Source organism: Marmota flaviventris, chromosome 3 (genome assembly GCF_047511675.1).
Source record: "Marmota flaviventris isolate mMarFla1 chromosome 3, mMarFla1.hap1, whole genome shotgun sequence".
Taxonomy (NCBI): Eukaryota; Metazoa; Chordata; class Mammalia; order Rodentia; family Sciuridae; genus Marmota; species Marmota flaviventris.
In genome coordinates this window covers 110,007,484-110,029,522 of record NC_092500.1, presented here as the reverse complement: position 1 = coordinate 110,029,522, position 22,039 = coordinate 110,007,484, and the positions used below count along the sequence as shown (strand labels likewise).

At 35.1% G+C, this 22,039-nt stretch overlaps 1 protein-coding gene across 1 annotated transcript in view; it reads left to right on the top strand.

Moving 5' to 3' along the window:
* Nrg1 (neuregulin 1) overlaps positions 1-22,039 on the top strand; it is a 1,010,326-nt gene that overhangs the window by 825,374 nt on the left and 162,913 nt on the right. The gene's annotated exons all lie outside the window — the stretch shown is intronic.

Below are 22,039 nucleotides of genomic sequence, written 5' to 3'. Positions count from 1 at the left end.
AATAAAAAATAAATAAACAAACCAGGTGCAGTGGTGAACTTATGTAGTCCTAGTAGCTTGGGAAGCTGAGGCAGGAGGGTGGTGAGTTCAAAGCCAGCCTCAGCAAAAGCAAGGCATTAAGCAACTCAGTGAGACCCTGTCTATTAGGGAAAAAATGCAAAAAAAAAAAAAAAAAAAGACTGGGGTTATGGCTTGGTGGTCGAGTGCCCCTGAGTTCAATCTCCAGTACTCAAAAACAAAAAACCAAAAACTCTCTCTAGCCTTTGGGTTGTACTTGTCTATAATACCAATTACTTTGGAGGCTGACCTAGGAGGATCATAAGTTCAAGACCAGAATAGACAACTTAGGGAGACCCTGTCTCAAAATACAAAATAAAAAGGACTTCAGGTGTAACTCAATGATAGAGCATCCCTGGGTTCAATCCCCAGTACAGGGAAAAAAACAAAAACAAACAACTCCCCCCCAAACAAAACAAATCAAAAGACCTCTGTAGCCTGACTTGTTCAATCTTTAGTCTTCAAAAGAAAAATGATATGTTAAATGATTTGACAACTGGGTCAGGGAAAAGGTTCCAGCCTGGTAGTCCATCACCTGGTGTTATAGGATCTGTACATAGGTGAGCTTGAAGCTCCACATTCTGCCTTGCCTGCAACTTAAACACTCTGGATGTCCTGTGATTCTTTTTTAAATAAACTGTGTGACAGTTGCTGTAGCCCTCATAAGTTGCTATTTCACCCAGCAGTGTCTGCATTAGGCCATCACCAATGAAAGTGCTCTTGGGATTTCTGGAGGTGTGTGGATTCCACATATTGCTAGTTTAGCAGTGGTAGTAAACACAGGCATGCTTGCTTGGGAAGGTCAATTGCAGAAATTGTTGTTCTACTTGAATTGGCAATGGGTGCTTTCACTGCCGTTGGAGTTCTGGGCAGAGAAGTAGATGTGATGACTATGAAGGGAGGGGGAAGAACAGCTGCAGGACTCAGAGAAGTGACTGGACTCTGGTAATCATATTTGGCAGGTCAAGGGTGAAATTTAGCCTGATGGGATTTGGACCATACCCTGGGCTAACAAAGTAATGTTTAAAATCAACTCCAGGTGTTTCCGTTAGTCTTAATTCCTCAGTATTATTAAAGCAAAAAATATTGTGTTTTAGGATATGGATGGGAGGGAATAGGTCACTAACTGCTCGAGAATCACTTTTTTGTAATAGAGCCTGTTCTCTCTTGACAATTGTTCCTGCATGTTTAAAACACACCCTAGATCTCCAAGTGCTTGTTTCAATGGTAAGTTTCCTCCAAGTGAGCTGTTATCACTTTCATCTTCAAGAGAATGCTAACTCACTGAGCCTCTTGGAGTTTTTTTATGCTTTACACGATGGAATTTGGACTTTGTATTGGTGTATCCACAAGTTCCTAAATTGAATTATAGATGAAGAAATTTGAAATCATTATGTCTATTTTTATAATTTCAAGCATTGCCAAGTAATGGATGATAGGAATATGCTCTAGAAATACATCCAAGTACTAAATTATCAATGTTCGAACACAATGAAACAGTTCATAACACATGCTTCTGCTGACTGGAGTGACCATGTGGAACCTTAGGGTTGGTAAAGATGTATGGTTGTTGGTAGTACTACTTGAATAGGTTTCTTATTATAGCTGTTGCTTGTTTTGTTTTAATCCAGTGTTGTGGAATTTTCCAGGTTTATTTGCTTTCTTTTTTAACTTTTTTAAACTTCTAGTGTCTGGCAAAGTTGGCTGAAGCTCATTATAAGTCTGAACTTGTGACATATGTAGAAGGAAGTCATTTTTAAATAGTTGAGAAGCATTCTTTACCTAATAATAGAGGCTAAGTGATACCTTTCTTTGCCATGTAATTGTTGCATTTGGGGGCTGAATGCCCTTCTCTCCGTCCATTGTAATAGACATTGAAAGAAACCTTTCTTAAGACAAAATATCACATATAAAACTGAATGATTGATGATTGTGGCTCTTTCAGGTTGTCAATGATAAGGTAATCATGGTACTATGAATGATGTTATAGAGTATTGGTAATGGACTGGACGGAAGGTGAATGATAAGAATGTGCATTGAGCTACACATACCTGGAAAGTTCATCTGAACCAAACTTCTAATTAGTGATTACCTTATTCCTTCCTGCTTTTGAAAGAAAAGTACTTTATATGAGGATACCCGGGCAGTGTGTACATAGATGTACTCGTGAGCTGTGCTTGGTAGGTTCTGGAAAGTCTATGATGGGAAAGCTATTTTAAGGAGGATTGAAGTCAGGGGTGAACTTGTTACAGTCTTTATACTATGTTTTAGTAGACAATAAAGTGAATCAATAAAGACAGTGCTCCTAATTAAAAACACAACAATGTCATCTCCATTTAAAACTAGTAATAATGTGTGGGGCTCTGTTATTAATTTCTATTTACCATTCCTTACTCACTGGAAGTAGTTTAGGATCTTAGTTCCCCTGCAGTTTGAGATGCTCATAAAGTCATTGTACTTGGTTGTAAATAATGTGCATACAAGGGGATTTTCAATACCATCCCCTTTCCTAAGGTCTGGCCCTGTATCCAGTGCCCTCATGATTTTATAGCCAGGTGAGTAGGTGTTGATTTTCAGGTCCTAGCTTTAGTGTTCTTCTTTCTTGGGTGCTGTCTCCTCTCTCATCTTCAGTGAAGCCTTTATAAACAAGTTTTAGGTTCCTCTGCCTTTACTCAAACCAGCAGAGACTAGTTTTTTTAAGGCCAGGGTTTATTTTCACTCTTATCTTTTCCTGAAGCTTTATTGTAAATACTTCCAGTTTTCTTGCCTTTATTGTTTATTTCTTTTCTATTTCTAAACTCTCGTCTCTCTTTTCCCAATTTTACCAATGGGGTGAATTGAATGACTTGTAATTAATGTAAAACAGAGCAAGAATTCTATAATAAGGTAATACAGTTAGTAAATAATTACATATATGCAATAATCAGATTACAGATATACATGGCCATAAAAAAATCAGATTCTGAGCTGGAATTCAGTTTCTAAATTGTCTGATTCCAAAACTTATGTAAGTTTTATAAGCAGATTCATTACTACTTAGCTGCCTTTTCCTTTTATGTTCATTTTTATTTTCTATTTTTCCTCTATTCTTAAGTTGCCTGCATTTTAAAATTTGTGACTCTATGATTTATTATCCTAAGTATTTGATTCCCACCCAGTTTTCTTATTTCCTCTTTCAAAGAAATAGTTGCAACATGTTTTAGAAACACTTATTACGTAAGTGGCACACTCCCCAAGTCTTTCATCTTTTTTCCTCAACTTCTTGATTTTTGATTTAAAAGTTAACTGACATTTTCCCTCTAATCCCCATCACAAAAGTCAACTCAATTTTATAAAGGACATAAATCATCTCAGAGCCATCCCAAGAACAAATTGCACCACATATCATCAATACAGCCTAAGCAAAGTATAGGATAAAGTCTCTAAGATAAAATTAAAAGAGTCTCCTAATATTTTCCTTGTACAGATTTGATTCATTATGCCCAAACTTCATTTCCTCTGGAATAATAAGCCACTGTCACAGTTCTAATCCCCAAATCACTTCTGCTTGACTAGAATACATTATCCCAATTTATAATTACGTTTTATTCCAACCATCTTTATTATAGTTGCAAATCATTGCAAACCAGTAAGGGCATAGTGTTATAACTTCACACATTTAAACAGAATAGGAGATTTTATAAACTGCTCATCAAGTAACAAAAGCAGTTTCATTTGTTGGGTAGATGTAGTTGTTCTGGTTGTGAATGGGTGAGACATTCCACGATTTCATCTCTAATTTTGCATTTTGTAGCCCTCAGGTCCTCTCTTTGATAAATATCCTTACCTAGGGGTTTTCTACCAGAGTTTAAGTGAACCAGTCTTCCTCTTTTTTTCTAGGTAGGAAATCATCATCAAATAAAATCATGCACATCAAATAAATACACAAAATAAAATGCTAATTCAAATACTCATAACATACGTATTTTCTGCCTTTGAGGTTGATTTCCCCACCATTATTTTCAGGCTTATATATCCCACCTCTGCTTACGATTTTATGTATGAACCAAGTAATGCCCACATTTATCATAAGCATATCATTTATTCCTCTGCTTATCCACATGGGGATTTGTTCCTTTAAGATTGACATACAATATTTTGAATATTTCATTCTGTATACCCATTTCATTTTTCATCCTCAAAATGTAGATCCCATGTGGATTATTACCATTCTGTTGTGTCTTTATGAAACCAGCTGCTTCTAATTGCTAGATAAGATTCTGTAGATCTTCCATGATGACTTATGGTGTTCTGTAACATGGATCTTAAACTATTTCTGTAAATGGCCATCTCTACATTTGCAGTGCAAAAACACTCAAAGGCAATTTATAAGCAAATTAGTATGGCTGTGTCTCAACAAAACTTTCTTTACAAAAACATGGTGGGCAGGATTTGGCTTGTGGATCACATTTACTCACCTCTGCTTTATAAAAATCCCTTGATATTATTATTGTCCCTATATCTTCAATAATATTTTCCCTCCCTCTCATATATATATAGGATCCCTATACACATCTAAAGCCAAGCACAGAATAAAGCTAAGCAGCAGATTATAGATCTTTGCTCCTTAGGCATACACCTTCTTCCCAATCCAGCTTCTGATCCTTCCCCAATTGGCCTTTGACATGGTGTCCATTCTGTTGGGCATATGGACACCATGATGGGCACTGCCATCTCTCATGATTTACTATTCTTTTCTGGTTACTTCCTCCTTTCTTAGGATGAGTGTTTTAGCCTTTATGGTTGGCGTACTTCTTCTTTCTCCTCTTTTCTACAGTTGAAGTTGCTTTATAGTTAAGTGGTTACTGGTTTCTGGCTCTGCTTATTAATTAATACTATAAAAGTTCCCTTCCTTAAAGGGTTAGGTATAGAAATTAGGGGATGGTAATAAAATTAACTGAAATTTGTGGTAGACTGGAGAAAGATATGAGTATATGAGAAAGTCGTAGTTTGGATTTTCTCAAAAAAATGATGTCTGTGCCATTTTTAAGAAAAGCAACACTGACAAAGTCTGGATCTCAAAGGAGAAGTCTATGGTGGAGACACAAATATTCCCATAGTTCCCTAGGAAAGAAGTATGAAGTGATATGATCAAGAGGGTAGTCTAGTCTTCTTGTAAAAATTGAAAGGCGGCAATCATTTAGTCATCCAATCAGTAGATCAGGAATGTCCTAAATGAGGGATAAGCCCCACAAATTCCTGGAATAAGCAGTTCTAAAATCTTTTATAATTAGTAACTACTATTATTAGATCTATTCACTCAAATTTGAAGACCACATATGTACTCATCTTATTCAGAAAGCATATTTATGAAGCTGTTTGGTTCTTTGTCTTACATAAGCTCTGGTTTCAATTCTCAGCATGTCATATAAATAAATAAAATAAAGGTTCATCAACAACTAAAAAATACTTTTAAAAAGTAGGGGAAAAGCATTTTAATGTATTTTATTTGTTCTTTTTAGTTACACATGATAATAGAGTATATTTTGACATATTTATATGAACATGAAATGTCTTATTCTAATTAAGGTACTAGTCTTGTAAATGTACCATACATGAAGGGAAAAAGCATTTTTAAGTAACCTCTATAATAGCTTTCCAAAATAAATGTGTTCTAATTAATATTTTTTAAATTAAAATTTATTTTTAGACTGACAAATACGGTTTTATGTATTTATGGTTTATTGTATGATGTTTGAAACATTGTGGAATGGTTAAATCAAACTAACGGGCATCACTTCACATACTTATCATTTCTTGTGTGTGGTGAAAATATTTGAAATCTATTCTCTTAGCAATTTGTTAATAATATAGCATACTTTAAATTGGTTGTTTAAATATTATGAAATCACTCTTTGACCTTATCTGGAGAATAGTCTACCTTTCTTAACGTAAAGATGAATGCAGGTGTACAACTCAGGAGAAACTTTTTGGAATATTTGATTCTCATTTTTTCCTTTCTTTCTCTCAACTCCTTATTTCAGATATGAGGGTCAAAATTGAAGCCTTATAGATGCCATCAATTATTGCACTAATCATAAGAAACACAATTATCTCTTTCTATAATATTCTGAATTTCTTCAAAGGAAGAAAGTCCTATTCTCTTTGATTCACCTAGGATAATAAATTTCAAGCATTTAAAGGAACCCATCATTATAGGAGAGATTTCATAGGGTTGGGCATTACCTCTTTGCTAGTACTGTTTAACTTTGGAGAGGACCACCCTCAGCACAGACAGTGTACTAATTCTGAAATGTTGTGCCTGCAGTACCTGGATCAGAATCATTTAGAATGCTTTTTGAAAGAACAAAGAAAAAATGATTTTTCCCTCAGTGCTGGGATGGAACCCAGAGCCTTGCATATGCTAGGCAAGCACTGTACCACTGAGCCACACCCTGAGCCCTGACACTGGCTCCTGGAAGAGCAGATTCTTAGGCTACTGAATCTGAATCTTTTGATGGGGTCCATGAGTATTTCATATTCATTTTGGTAAACTTGCCTAAGTGACCTATATGTGCAGCAAAAGGTTTGAGAATCTTTGGAGCTCAAAAAGTATCTGTATCTGCAGAACTATTAGCAGAGCCTTGTATTCCTTTAGACATATCCACCCTAACTCCAGGTTTGTATTCTGTAGGGAACAGAACATATTTTGCAGAATCACACACTAAATGTAATGGGGCTTTTGAAAAAAGTGGCGCTAGGTGAAGAGAACTCAAATTTATAGAGCTGTGCTTGGAGCCCCAACAAGAATGATAATGATCCTAATAAAAACTAAAGTTTCGATACTGGTCTAGGTTTAATGCTATTTGTTTTCAACAATTTAGTTATATCTTTGGACCCTTAAACTTTGAGGCTGGTGCTCCCCCCCCCCCATTCATCTTGTTCCTTGACAACATTGTATTTCAGAGCAAATCAGAATTAACTAATTTATCCATATTTTTTGCTTTTAAATAGGTACATTCCACTGTTAGAGCACTTCTTGCAAAAGTGAGGAAGTATCTTTGCATCATCTCCTACATCATTGGCTTTTCCAGATAGCTTGACATTACAGAATATAAAGTGATTCTTAAAGTCAGTAAACCAGCCAGTACTTGCAGGAAGAAAGACATGTGTAGAACAGTCATCTTTTCCTCTGAGATCTCCATGGATTACTGTGCCTTTAATCAGCAAAAGCTTGTCCCTTATTGCTTCACAGCATTAATTCACAGAAATCAGGCCCCTACTTGGGACCCACTTTTTACAGGAACACATGTGTGCAGAACCTCTCTAAATATTTCATTTCCTCTTCCATTTTTGTCACTGTCATCGTAAAATTCTTAGAGCTGGAGTTCTCACAGGTCTTCTCTGATGGTTAAATCAAAGTGGTTTACTGCATTGCTGATAGAATTTTTTCAGAATGCTAACACTGCAGTTGTTCAGGAATGACCTCCAGGGGCTGTCTGTAAGCTGCTTCGGTCTAGGTTCGAAGGGTCTTATTTCTGTAGCTTTTAACTTACTTCAGGATGATTTCCCCCTTTACAGATGGGTTTGCTCACACTTCTCTGTAACAGATTTGCTGAGCACTTTTGGTCCTCTTCCATAATGTTCTCTTGTATTATGTAAGATATTTTAGGTAAACCAATGTTATATCAGAAATAACTTTCTTTAGAAATAGAGTTTAAACAGAAATTAGTGAGGGATTTCTTTAGATATCAACTCAGGAGTGAACGTAATATTAATCGGTAAAGGATTCATTTGAAGATATTGTTTAAATTTTTGTTTATTCAAATTTCTAAATGATGATATTTTTTCAAAAACTATAAGACATTAAAAAGCATTACTGCAACTTAAATTTTACCATCACTAGAAAAGTGTTTATTTTGTTACATTAACTGTCAAATCTAAGCACATTCCTATTGATATGTAGGTTTGGTTTCTTGAAACTCACAACTTTGTAAAGCATAGGAAAATTTTGTAAAAGCCTTTTCCTTTTCTTTTTTTTTTTTTGGTGTATTTGTGCCATTGCTATGTTAGTATTCATTAATCATGTTTAAATATAAAAAATAAGGTTAGTGACTCTGCTCATAAATTTCTAAAACACAATGTACAAAAAGAATGGATCTTCATGACTCACTTTGGAGTTTAACAGCACCAAGAGACAATCTGACCTTTACATTTTATGAAAAAGAAACTGAGGCCAGGGAGAGAGAATAGTTGTGTGGATCATAAGTGGTTGGGGTCAGTGGGGTTCAATTTCAATTCCTAAACTTATGATGTTTTTTCCTTCTGTTCCTCAGAGTCCTTTGTGTGAGTTTCTTTGGTGGACCCTGGGTAGGAGGATAAGAAGGAGAAGTGATGCTCAGCTATTGATTCTCTTTCACTGTGGTTCATTTCCTTCTATAGACTAGAGTCCCATGTATTATCATGAGATGAGTGTTTTGCTAATATTAGGAAGTAAATACAGTTGATTTCTCCTTGGGTACTGTATTAGTGTTCTGTGGCTCCTGTAACAATTTATTATAAACTTAGAGGCTTAAAACAATACAAATTTATTATCTTTCTGTTCTTTACATTGTAATGCCAAGAAGAATCTCACTGGGCCAAAATCAAGGTGTTGGCAAGTCTTTTGGAGGCTTTAAGAGATAATCTGCTTCTTTGCCTTGTTCAATTCCGGAGGCTGCCAGAGATCCTTGGCTGAGAAGCCAGCTTCTGACTTCAAATCCAGCACTGTGGTATCACTGATGGCTTTTTGTCTACACCACAGAGAGACTATCTGCCCTTAAAGATTCACTTGATTAGACTGGTACACCTGCATTATATGGTATAATCTTCCCAGTTCAAGATCCTTAACCTTAATCATGTCTTTAAAGTCACATTTGCAGGCCAGGTAGCATATTCACAGGTTCTGCAGATTAGTGATTTAGTCATCTTTGGGAGTTATTATTCTGCTTGCCACAGGAATGAATATTATGATATAATAAGAATAGCTACCAACACGTGTTGGGTGCTTAGATGAGACACATATAGACTACTGAATGCTTTAATTGCAATATCTTATATAAGGTTCTATCACATTTTACATTTTGGGAAACAGAGGCTTAGAAAATTTTCATAATTTGCCTGAAGTCAAACTATTACTATATGGCAGAGTATACCTTGCATTTGTCTTTTAAACAATATATTTCACTATTTATATTTGGCCCTAAAGTGAAAAAAATTATAGTAAAATGTAGTATTGAAATATAATTTATGCAGAGAAGTCCTAGCTAATGAATGATTGTTTTTAATATGGAAAATGGATTTTTATAAATTATCAAAATGTTATAGTATCAATTGAGCATTATCCAACTTTTTAATACTAGTTAGTTTTATATAGATTTAGTGATCAATTTTCAAAGTCAATTTAAATAGAAAAGAAGTTGTGTTGCATGATTAAGTGAAAAAAAAAACCATAGCTACCTCAATAATTTTTAGTGTCCTCAGATTGTAAAAATGAAGGATTTATTTGATAAGTCATATTATAGTGTAATCAGTTAATGGGTTCTTCATCCATTCTTCCTTGACCAGGATATAAGCTCTAGGAGAATAAAGATCTTGTTTATCTCATTCATTTCTGTAAGTCTGGTACTTCTAATAGTAATCCTGTAACAGAAGCATAGTATTTTGTAATGAATGAAAACTGATGTGTAACCGATGTGATTCTGCAATCTGTATTTGGGGTAAAATTGGGAGTTCATAACCAACTTGAATCTAATGTATGAAATATGATATGTCAAGAGCTTTATAATGTTTTGAACAACCAATAAAAAAAAAAGAAAACTGAGAAATATCTATGAGAATGAAGTCAGTTATATATATATGAATGAGCCTGTATGTGGATACTAGATGGATGCCAGAAGAAGGTCTTAGAGGTCAACGTTGAATATTTTAATGTGTTTGGCTAAGAACAGACCATATAAGGAGTTAATATTATATGAGTGTGAGGGTAGTGATAGCCCCGATAAATTCAATGTGTTTTTATATGAATCCAGTGTGTTATGGAGTTCTAGGGAAAATAGATTTATAGAAAGGTTGCAAAGAGAGGACAGAGTTCCCATAGATCCTTCAGCCAGCTCCCTTAATGCTACCTAACCCTATTATATCCATTGATCAAAACTAAGAAATTAGCATCGCTATAATATTATTAGCTAAACTATAGAGCCTTATTTAGATTTCATCATCTTGGGTATACCTTTTAGACTGAGAGATCTTGTCTGACAGTGCTTTGTAAACAGTAGGCTAGATAGTGGTAGTATAAGAAATGCCAGCTGGATGAGCTCAGGTTAGGTCACTGATGGTGAAAGTTGCAATCTCTGAAGGTGGCTTTAAATAAACTACATCCAGGCACAGTGTTGCACACCTGTAATCTCAGTGACTTGGGAGACTGAGGCAGGAGGATCATAAGGTTAAAGCCAGCCTCAGCAACTCAGGGAGGCCCTAAGCAACTTAGTGAGATCCTGTCTCTACAAAAATGAAAAGCATTCCAGATGTGGCTCAGTGGTAGAACTCCTCTGGGTTCAATCCTTGATACCGAAATAAAAACACAAACAAACTATATGTGAGCTCTCCATATTTTAATTTCTACTAAAAGAAGTTAAAGAATGATTAGTTCCATTCATGAATTTAAGTAATTCCATATGGATCTGCTATTTAAAGGAAAAAAGCTGCTATTGATAGAGAAATTATCATGTGCTTGGCAGTATCCCATTCAAAGAAGGTGATATAGCATCTGATTCTCTCACTCCATCCTATGTAAGGTGAACCCATTTTGCAGATAGGGAGGATGAGGCTTCCCTAGAGTGAACAATTTGGTCAAGTACCAGAGCTTTAGTTGGGAAAATTGGAATTGGATCCTGGAACCTGCCTGACTGGCTCCAGCACCCAGGTTTTTCTTCTATATACTGTTTCCTGAGTCATTTTCCTCTATAGCCTCCCAGAATGGGCATTTTCCAAATTACACTTATTGTGCAAAATTTTATTTCCTTTTTATTCTAAAACTACTTGTTTCATGCTTCAGGGGTCTTCCATGAGTTAGAGTATTCTGTGAATTTGAGAGATGATTTGACTGAGATTTCATGACTTTAAAGACCCCATTGCTTTCTATTCTTGGTGTTCCTTTTATCACTCTTTATGATTCTATAATGTTTAGTCTATCCTTTATACTGGCTGCCCTTCCCTCTGCATATTTTAGTGACCCTTCTTGATAGTTTCCAGCTGTTTTTTTTTTTTTTTTTGGTTCCTGGTGAATGACCAACGCTATATGAAATTTTTTAGATATTAATTATATATGTTTGTACCATCTGGATTTATATTATCTAATATTTTCTAACTTTTTGATGATTTAAGATCATGGCAGTTATATCAGCATAGGTAATTATAATTTTCTTAAAAACTTGCAAAATGCTTTCATTACCCTTTTTAATTATATTTTCACAACTGAGTAGAAATAAGTAAGGAAGGTACTATTTCCCCTCATTTTATGACCTAGATTATTGAAGTTAAGAGTAATTTTATGACTGCAGTGTTTCCTAGACCGAACAGGTACCTTAATGCAGGTCTTCTGAATCATTGTTGTGTGTGGTAGGAGTGGGGATAGAATCCAAGGCCTGATGCATGCTACACAATCACAAGCACTTGGCAACTGGCCACAACCTCTTCCCTCCACCTGCCACTCTTCATTCTTACTATTGATAGAGACTCAGAAGCCTGAGGTAGAAGAGCAGGATGTTAGGTGTAGAGTTTAGCAATTTAAATTCATGGCTCTTAGCAAGAATCAAGTTAATGTTCTTTCTAAATAAAACCAAACTACAGATATTTTAGTGGAAGAGGAAAAGAAAGCTACATATTGATGAGGTGAATAAGCTTTATTTTGGCTTCTTTTGTGTAATATTTGTACTGAAAAACTTTATTGCAATTGAGAACCCAGGTGGTTATTTCAGAATGTATGGGAAGCACACTTTCAAAAAATTCTTTAATGGATTTATTTTTATGCAAAATAAGAGAAACCACAAATTCTCTTACTGTGATTCCTTATTGTGTGTTATCTGAAATCAAGCTACATTGCCTCTAATCATTGTTTGGCTTCTGAGGACTGCACAGGAAATTCAGCAGCCTTCTGGTTATATTCTGTTGGCCACAAAATTAGGTTGTTTTAAGATGATCAATAATATTGCACAAGTTTTCTCAGTACAACTTTCTGTTTCGACTGACTCTGGTTATTTTCCACCTCTTCAAGTTAATGTCCCTGAGAATTCGAAGATAAGACCTTGCCTTGTAGGGCTTTTCCTGTGTCCTAGAAGTAAAATGATAAGGATTCAATTGTTAGGCTGTCCATGGACCTGCTTAATAAAAGTTAAGAGCTACCCAAGCTTTAAAGATCCTCAGAAAGTCAGACTTGGACCCTGCTTAAGAAGGAATACAACGTTGATTACTTAAACTGTAATAAACAAAACAGAGAGAGACTTGACTTTGATCTGGTAGTGCTCAGTGAGTACAGAAGGTTCATTTCAACTCTGGCGTGTACACTTAATATGGTTTAATAAATTATTCAGTTCATTAAGCTTAATTCAGTTTAATAAATTATCTGTGGACAAAAAGGAAAAACCAGGTCATGATTACCAGGAAAGTGGTCCTGCCTCAATAACAAATAAATGTAAGAGGTTTGGAGAGGATACATTTATTTCACAATTTTAGCTCTGCTAAATTTTTTTCTTCCTCACAGAAGGAATAAGATTTAAATGGCTATATGGAAAATAGATAATGGAAACTCTTATTCATAGATCATTCAAGGGCTTTATTTATATGCATTGCTTGAAAGTTCTCATGTGGTTGTCATGGTTTAACACTAATTATAACCCTGTACTAAATCCTCTTACCTGGGAATTTGTCCAGTTTAGAACATGTAAATAAATTCCTTTTTTTCCCCAATGAAAACAAGAGTGTTTTAGTGACACCAATTAATTAAATGTCATTCAATCTGAACAAAGGAAAATAGTTACACAGACAAAAATTAACACCTCAAAGTCATGCTAATGTGCTAAAATGGTTATAAAGACGAACATTAACACATCTAAGTCATGCTAATGTGTTAACAGATAAGGACATCAGGAGAGGAAAAAAATCACAACAGGAGAATAAACATATTAAATTTTTACTAAATCATTCTCAATTTTTCTATTTAATTGATATTTTGGAGGTGATATGGCAGGTCTGTATAAAAAATAGGGGAAAAAAACCTTTGCTTTTCAGTGGTAAAGAAAATGAAATTTATAAGCCTATGCCCAATGAAGTTTGCTACACAACCATTATGTGAAAATGTGAAGGGTGCATTTTAACCCTGTACAGTTGATCGCCTTAAGTGAGGCTTGCCTGAAATCCTCTTTATGTGCGTGAGTGAGATGTTTTCCTAACTGGGGGCAGCTGTGGTGACAGCACTAATTAGACAGGTCTGTTGAGCACTTACCTTCAAGCTGCTGGCACCTGGGCCGTTGATTTACCCAGCATTCATGGTCATGGTGCATTGCTTCTACACCTTGAAAGAATAACATTAATCTGTTAAGACACTCTTGTTGCTGTATCCTCACATGGGGGTTATCACATTTCAGTGAACACAAGAGTGAGACACAGCACAGTTGACCCTTGTGGCATTTGGCATATATGACAGATGACAACCACCTAGTTCAAAAGATTTTTTTTGGTATAATTTCAAGTACTCTGTCTTGTTTTATTTCCCCACAAGTCATCAAAATAGCTCAGTAAATGTAGTAATCTTGCCTATCTGCTTTCTTTCCCAGTCTGTCTTTTGTACTTGGAATAAATGCAGAAGTAAACTGTGTGTGGTGGGTGTTAGGATTTGTCAGCAAAATATGGTCACTAGTGATAATCAATAAGCTACATCTTGCACACATTTCAACTACAAAACTATAAAGAATCGTGGAGAATTCAGTTTACTACCTGGAAATTAAAAGCAGAGGCTCTGGGGTCGGACTCCTGTGTCCACATCTGGCTCTACAGTGTGCCTATAGGGAAGTTCTCTCTATTTTTGTTTCTTCATCTGTAAATTGGGAATTATGATAGTAATACATATGTCCTGGACTTGTTATAAAACTTAAAAGAGTTATTGAACATAACACTCTTGAAACACCGTCTGTCACATAGTAAGTATTAGCTATTATTATTTAATAGGGGTTTATTATTGAAAGTACTAAGGGGACCTTGTTTTAATTCCATAGGCTTTGAGAACATTATTATTAATAATATTCTTATTTTTCCTTTAACCCCCAACTATGAAATATTGGGAAAAACTGCAGAACTGTATAGAAAAGAGTTGATAATTTCAAAAAACATAATATTAATTTTCAGCGTGAAAAATGTTCTTGCCTAATATATCTGCACTCATTTTCTCTTGTAGAATTTTACTGTGTTATAAATCTCCTGCAGGCCTATGTGGAGAGGTGAACTGATTTATGTAGCTCATTATAAGTGTCAAAAAATCACCATAGTGGCTGTGAAATGATTTTTCCTAGATTTAATTCTAGAGTTCTTCTCCCCTTTTTCTGCCTGTATCTCAAACACAGCAGAGATACCATGGTATAAAGTCCTAGATCTAAAACCTGACTATGCAGCTTGTTAGACTCCTGGCATTGCATGGGTTCCAGAATAAGCCCCCACTCCCTTACCTGTAAATAGAAATAATGATTATCCACATTATATGGCACATATACTAGAATTGTTGTCAAAGAAAGGGAATTCAACACAAACGACAAATTTACAAGTGTAAAAACGACAACAAGGCATGCTAAGAGTTAAGGGAATGGGCTGGGGTTGTAGCTCAGTGGTAGAGCGCTTGCCTTGCATGCCTGAGGCCCTGGATTCAATCCTTAGCACCACATTAAAAAATAAATAAGTAAATAACAATAAAGATATTGTGTCCCATCTACAACTAAAAAGTTATTAAAAAAAAAAAAAGAGTTAAGGAGGCAAACTGAAACCCTATAGACTGGGTTTAGAGCAACCACTTGGACTTGAAAGCAGAAGCTATGTGAAAATGTGTGTGCTGCTCTTACAGTATGCAAGAGTAGCCTGACCACAGGGTAGGCTACAGTGGGTAGCCTCTTAGATCAGGTGAAATAAATGAGAGTGGGGGAAGCAGGACTGGGGTCTTAGCTTGAGATAGGTCCTGGGATCCTATCTAATATCTTCCATCTAATACTGCTATAGTCCCCTAATACATTTAGAAATTGGAATGTTTGAATATAGTGTCAAACAACTCAGACTGGCATCACTGCCAACAATAACCCAAGCTTTTGAGTGGGGGACTGTGACCTAACTACTAACTATTCCTGCCCTCATCTCATTTGGTAGGGATAATGTCCTTAAATCCCTTATCTGATTTGGTAGGGATAATGTCCTTAAATCATTCTCCTTTCATACGTGTGCTTTTTAGCCTGTTCAATGTGGTATTCCAATGTAGAATATGATTATTCATTTTCTCTGACCTTAGAATAAGCTAATGCTAACTCATGCCCTCAAGTGGAGAATCTAAAAGAATCATACTGTTTGAGCTAACTTGTAGCAGTAAACTGTGAGAAGTGAAACATTGAGGACATCCATGTGTCAAAATTCCACCAAAGAAAATTAATATGTTTAGGAATCAAAGTAAGAAACCAGTCCAAGTTAAAAAAAAAAAAAACAGTTCTGGTGATATTACCATTGTAAATATTAGAAGTCAAATGCTGAAATATTGCCCCAGTTTTTCAATTGTTTCTTATTGTTATTGACATGTTCTAAGCACATGTGGGAGAGTTAGTGTGCTCATAATGGAATAATTAATTGTTTTGTGTGTATATCTTCACATTGTGTAATGAGCTGTACATGTACCTGCCAAAATGATATTTGAACTACTTTGAAGCACTTTCCCAGTGTGTTTACTAGTGAGATGGAGTTGGCTGTCGGAGATATATAGAGTCAGATTGACAATATTTCATGGCAAACAATGGAATTTTAAGTGACTTTCTTTCAAGTGAAGGCACTCACATGTTTATTCCATTCTTGAAATGTCATTTCTGAATACACAGGGACTTATCACCATCCCAATTTATCTCTTAGGACACTCTTGTTAACTTGAGTCAGGACAGTCTATCTGAAGCATGATTCATCTGGAGCATGGAGATGTGTGAGCACAGTTTCACCACATGTGGTATTACTCTGTGATAGTGACCTTGTTGATTCTTCATGTAACTCAGCATCACTAAATGCATTAGGAAGAGGTGATTAAAACCGAGGTGTAGCCTGGTATGGTGGTGTCACCTATAATCCCAGCAACTTTGGAAGCTAAAGCAGGAGGGTTGCAAGTTCGAGGCCAGCCTCAGCAATTTATTGAAAGCCTAATTAACTTAGTAAGACCCTGTCTCAAAATAAAAAAAATAAAAAGGGCTGGGGATATGGCTCAGTGGTAAAGCATTCCTGAGTTCAACCCTGGGCACCAAAATAAAAACAAACAAAAACAACAAAAAACAACCAAAAAAAAAAAACAAAAAACAAACACACATAGAAACAAAACTTAGGTGTATTCGGAATTACTGCTCTCAGTAGATTTTGCTGTCTTTTACATGGCTATATTTACACATTTTAATCTGATAAGGAACATTTTCCCTTTTATAGCTAGATTTGTGAGCACAGCTCAGAGAAGAAGACCAGATGGTGAAGCATAAACTTTATTCACTCTGCATGACCATAATCTTCTCTATGAGATAGTGCATTGAGGGAGAAATATGATCCGTAAAGGAGTTTTGGAGGCTTTTATTCGTAATTTATTTATTTCTCCAGAAAGGACAACCTGCATAGAGGACAGATTAATGATATTTGTGCTGCTTTCATTAATTCATATGATACGTCAGTCACAGTTTTCATTGTGAAATCTGCATATGTGTGTGGTGGCAGGCTTTCTAAAGGTTTTATAGAGGGAGGACTTCCCTGGGATCACACTGAAAGCTCACTGTTATTTGATAATATTTTGCAGGTTTCCTGTTTAATTTGTTCAGTGTGTTGAGACTCTTCAGATTAACTGTGCAAACATGGAAAATAATGATATGAGCTAACTTTGCATTGTTAGATTCTTCAGAGAACAGAAATAACAACTTATCTAGTGTCACATGTTATCAGCTTATCTCTGCAGCATAAACATGCTAAAATTTGTTTCCTGTTTTTAATAGTACAGTTCAATATTTGGTAAAGCAGCATTTGGAACACAAGTGCACAGGAAATGATCAAAACAAGATTGCTTAGCTGAATAATTCCCTTTTTTATAAATTCATTTTGTATTTATCACAAATATTCATTTACCAATTAAATTACTGAAATAAATGAACATGTTGCCTTAGGTTTTTGTGCAGTCAGAATGTAAAATCAATATTTTTGGATTAATACCACAACATTTTCTATATTGTGTAACATTTTAAATATGAATGGTAGGAATGCAGTAGTAGACTGTTTAAATGTACCTAGTATACCTACTTGTGTTGTGTTGGAATATGAACTGTATCTTTGATTTTTTAATACTCTTTATAACACTGAAAGCCTGTAAAAAGACATGTTAAAAAGAAGCACCTGTAAAATGTGTGGTATTTCTCTGGTGATTCTGAATTTATTTTAAAAGACTCCTTTCTTGAACTTGACTGTCAATCTCTGTTAATGTATTTCTAAGGGTGTGGACATGTTCGTATTAATGTAGATCACGTTTGAAATAAATTTAGCCAGAGTCTGCTTAAAATTTGCTCTAACATTAAATTGTTTGGATGTAGAAATAGTGCCTCCCTAGAAACACATTGAAAGGAAAATTATGAACTGTGGTAAACCAAATATAATTAAATCATTCTCAAGATTCTCCAAACAATTCCTGGTATTTGAAGCATAAACTTAACATTGGGTTCCCCTTACCCAATTTTAAATCAACAGATTGTTTAGTTTTATAATAAGAATTGAAGGACAAGGAAAAAATGTTTTCAGTTTTTAAAATCCAGGTACTCAGTCTAAAATATCAACACTAAGTTTAGGAGCCCTAGCCTTATGAAATTAAACTTGTGTATAAGAAAGTACTTGATGGGATGGTTTCTTTAAAAATTAAATTAATGAGGTTATATCATGCAAAAAAGCCCTATCTGAGAAACATGCATATGTGTAAACTATATTCTGTTGACAAAATTTTTTATAATCTCTGACAAAAGAAAATTTACTGTATTGAAATCGTCTCCTTGTAGATAGATGAAAAGAATCATAAAAGCATCCCAGCTCGAATATTAGTTTGCATTTTCTGGAAGAAGCTATGAAATATTTAGAGCTATTTCGATAGTGTGGCAGTTCAAGAAGATAAGGCAGGGTTTACATCATTGCCAGGTCTCCTGGATATGAGTTGGGCTCTGCCGGGAGTGAGTGAAGAGTTTTGTATGGTACTTCTCTAGCAGGTACTACTGACAGCAGAGCACCTTTAGTCATGGGGTTCCACTGGTGGTGTGTGGGTTTGTTTCTCCATTTATACTGTGGAGGATTTTGCCCTAAGTTCTTAAAAGAGCTGATCCCTAACAAGCTGGATATGCTCATGTCATAGATGTTACCCTATGTCACAGAGGACACAGAAGGAACATTATTATAGACTTCAAAGACACAAGGCCAAAGAGTACCTGGAAACTTTGAATTTAGAACTGTGCAAGAGAAAGTAACTCAGGTTAGTCCTAAGGGGTGTAAATGAACCCCAGCCATCAAGAAACATTTATACATCAGGGTCAACTTACAGAATAGGGATTTAATAGCTCAGACCTTATCTGAAAGTCTCTGCCTCATTTCTTTGAAGATCACCTCTTAAGGAAGGAATGCAATCTTTAGGGGGAAGTTCTTTGTATATGAACCCTAAAAGTGATATTAACCTGCCAGATGAACAATTGGTTTCCTTCTACCAAAGGACCTGATGAGTTTAGAGTTCCAAATTCATGGTTATGAAGTTGACCACATGGGGATTTCAGTGCACCATCACTCAAAGAATTAAATGGCTGCAATGAATTTGCTTGGTTGATATTGTTAATTAATTAAGTAGATTTAAGTTGTAAATCATAATCCAAATATTTTCGAGAATTGCCTTTATGATTGCAAACTTAATCAGGATTCTAAAATGTACTTTATGAAGGCTAGGGTTATAGTTCATTGGTAAAGAGCTTGCCTAGCAAGTATAACATTGGGTTTATTCCCAGCACTGCAAAAAACAACAACAAACAAAAACACAATAACAATAAAACCAAACCAAACCAACAAACAAACAATAACCAGAAAACCTCCACAAAACAGAACAACAACAAAAAACCAAAAGAAAACCAAGGAAAGCCTAAGCCTTTTATTTAATAGAAGACCAGATGAGAAAGACAGGAAAACAAAGAGAAACCAAAGCTCCTTTTATACATTTCTCCGTGGGTGTGTTTTAGTGTATATGTTTGCATGTATGTCCTATTTTCTAAGTCATCAGAAGTTCAGTTGAAGACATCATTTTACCCCTTAGTTTTTCAGGAGATTCTTCTACATGCAATGGCCACACTTGAGAAGTTGAATTTTAATAAGCTATTTTTTTTATTTAGATTTTCCACATTTAGTGGCCACACTTGAGAAGTTGAATTTTAATAAGATATTTTTTATTTAGATTTCCCTAATAGTCCCAATAATGTCATTTATAGCCATTTCCCCTAACGCAGGATCTAATCAATAGTTGCATGTTATATTTATTTGTCTCATCTCTTTCATCTCCTTTAATCTAGGTCAGTCTCACCATCTCATCTCTCTTGTCATTCATGTAACTGACAGTTGTAATGTTTAGACCCATTTTGTGGAATATCCCTCAATTTGAATTTTTCTGATTGTTCCCTCAGTTTGAATCAAGATTCTTAATAGAGAAAAAAATATACATACATACATACATACATACATACATACATAAATAAATAAATGAAGAGAGGTGGGAAAGGGGAAGGATATGCAAACTGATACTCTGATGAAATATTTACACGAACCAGAGAAAATAAGTGTAATAGATTTTTGTTCAGATATTGATAAGCAAAGATATGGAGTGGATGAGGGAACATGTGCTTATTGAGATTCAAAGATATTTGAAATACTGTGTTTCGGGCATTTTGTTTAGAGGCAAAGAAATAAACCTTGAGAATTTTGTTTGTGTTTCAAGTTGAATATAAAATCCACTGGAAAAGTTCAAGCTACTTCTTTGAGTCCACACATAAAATGAGGCAATTTGTTTTTCTTAATATATACAAATCACTTTCATTGGTGTCATTTAGCTTCAGCATATATAAGCACTATTCTAGATGGATAAGAATTCAGTCTCTTAAAAAAAATAGTTCAAGATAGATTCATGAACCACATCTTAGACTTTTATGAATTCTGTTCAGAAAGTAAATCTTATTTTTAATTTGTCAAATAAAAAAACCACTAGACATAATCATCAGGCATTGAAAGCTAAAAACAGATGAAATAAATTTTCTATAACGTGCCACTGTGACACAGTAAATGCCTGCTTCTCCACCTTGTCTCTTAGCCTCCAAATAAATAAGAAGGGCAACATGTAATTATAGGAATACTGCTAAGAAGTCACAATATTCAAATGTTTTTTGCTGTAACTCCTATGCTCATTCCTGACATTTTGTGGGGGTTTGCCCGGTAAGAGCAGAGTTATAGAAAAACAAATACCCTGAGTAGGCAAGATAGTCCATTTCCTGTTCATGCCTAAGGTGGCTTTGATTGCTGTCTTTGGAGTCTTGGTCCTTACCCAATGAGTAATTATGCCCTGAATCAGTCTCATTTACCTGGGTTTATTTTCTGGGATTTCCTGTTAATTCCTGGACTGGGTCAGAAGTACACTTTGAAGTTGGCTTTTCTAAGATTCAGCAGAAACTGAGAGTTGTTGAGTTCTCAGTTTCTGTGATGTTGATTAGTAAGTGAAATTGTGTATGCAGAGGGAAATCCATTCATCTGTGCCTTTATTTTTTAATCATTTTATTATGAAAAAATCAGATATACTATACAGAATTATATATCAAACCTCCACATATACTTATTGCTCATATTCCACAATTATCAACTTTTTGTTAATTTTGTTGTATATTTATGCCTACTCATTCCCCACAACATAGCATTTTGAAACAAACCTCAGGTATTATAACATTGTGTCCAAAAATATTTCCCTAGGTAATATTTTTTTAAGCATTCTTGCATAAAATAAGAATGGCATAGATTAATAATGTAAAAGTATTCAACAAGTTAATGTGCAATTTAGGTATTTGCAATTTCTGTTGAGAAGATTTACAAATGCTGAACCCAGTCAAACCAACCATTTGGAAGAATCATGGTGGTCACCTGGAATGTCATTCATTGTTTTTGAGATGGCTATTGGTAGGTCCGATATGGCCAAAGGATTTCTCTCTTGAAGAAGGAAATCGGTGTTATGATTATAAATTTCCTTTTTCTTTCTTTCTTTCTTTTTTTTTTTTTTTTGTGACTACCTCTGATGGTTGGTGAAATGAGCCCAAGTAGCCAAGAACTTTGTATTCTGGATAGGTTAGTCACTTATACTGATCTCTAAAATTTAACTTTCCAATTTAAAAAGTGGGTATGGGGGCTGGGGCTATAGCTCAGTGGCAGAATGCTTGCCTAGTACATGTGAGGCACTGGGTTCAATCCTTAGAAATATATAAAAAATAAACAAAATAATGGCATTCTGTCCATCTACAACTGCAAAAAATAATAATAGTAATACTAAAATTAAAAAACACAGTGGGTATGATGTGTCCTTATCTATTAACAAAACTGTGGTGAATTATGACTTGGAACTTGAAAGTGCTTTGGAAATCATTCCAAATTACATGTGCTCTTCTAG